The following is a 1,393-nucleotide window of genomic DNA, read 5'->3' as shown; positions in this document are numbered from 1 at the left end:
ACGACATAGCCTTCCGGAGCAGAGAAGCCTGGACTTTTCTGCGTCGAATTTGGAGTTCCGAGAGAGGTAGGCTCGAAAACACTCTTCCATGCATGGTATGTCTCGGAAAAAGTGGTGAATTGAACTATCTTGAATTGGAGGGTTAGAGACAAGTCTGCTTGTGAGTCGAAAATAGTAGTTTGCCTGTGTGTTGCACGAAATTTCTCAGTCAGTTCTGCATCAAGATTCTCCTCCACGGTTCCTTTAAAAGTTCTTCCTGTAGAAAAGATAAAGCACTGTGAGGGCTAACCTGTGTATGAAGAATTTGAACTTACACGGTTTTATATATGCTGGGGATGAAAATTGAGCTCTGTGTCCTGTCTGTGGAAACCTAATTCTTCCTGTTATACACGGGCAGCCGAGTTTTGGGCAGCAAAAGCATTAGAACCAGGGAATTGGTGCAAATTAAAAATTAAACACCCAAGAGATCCTTTCTTGAAGTTCAAAGGAGGAAACCATAAACAACATTCCCTTTCTGCTCAGAGCATTAAAACAGAGCACTCTCACCATGCCAGGGGGGTTTATCAGGAAGGAACCCTCAGATTCCAGTAAATTGTGTGAACATCCTGAGGTGGTGAACCTCTTCACCCGTGCCAAATGGATGACCTTTTGTGACAAAATTCAGGGTCATGACAATGAGATAACGGAGGAATTCTTAATGTCCCTGCAACCTAAATCAAAGACACAGGCCACAGTGAATTTTAGAGGGTTGACCCTAAAGCTTACCCCTGAACTCATTAGTCAAGTTACTGGTCTGCCATCAGGGATACCTTGGAGCAAAGAGGAGAGGGCATTGGGCCAAAAAGCCAAGAAAGAATTCTTCCTACTAGAGGAACATTTTGCAGAAGACAAGAATGGGGTCTGGAGAGCCAGCTTACATCCTTTTTGGAGTGAAGTCAGTCTCCAAATCATGAAATACATTACCTGTGAGGGGCGGTTCAGTATTGTCTATGGCTATCATTTCCGGTTGTTGAGTGAACTAAGGCATGGGTTGGATTTACCTCCAGAAAAGAAGTTGAGCATCCCCTATTTCCTTCTGTAATCATTAACTGAATGTGGCACAAAATTGAAGGAAGGGACACAGGATCAATTAGCCCATCATGGGCTCATCAAGCTTTTAGTAGAAGATGCCCTCCACACCTACACTGTCCCCCTCTCCTGGGAGATTTTCCGCAACATGTCCAAAGATGACGATATTCGAATTCTGGCCGAGGAGCTCACCTCATCCAGCAGTGAAGAAAGGGAACACACTGAAGCAGGAAAGAAAACTGGTGGTAAAGAAACACAGAGAAAAAAGGCACAAAAAGGACAGAAAGAGGAATGGGGAAAAGGCCAAATTGCTGAGCCTAAACTT

The sequence above is a fragment of the Pinus tabuliformis genome, chromosome 4_2 (assembly GCF_031772625.1).
Source record: "Pinus tabuliformis cultivar Carrire ecotype Pingquan chromosome 4_2, CPIR1, whole genome shotgun sequence".
NCBI classification, from domain to species: Eukaryota; Viridiplantae; Streptophyta; class Pinopsida; order Pinales; family Pinaceae; genus Pinus; species Pinus tabuliformis.
The sequence above is the reverse complement of the archived record's forward strand: the minus strand, read 5'-3'. Positions refer to the sequence as shown.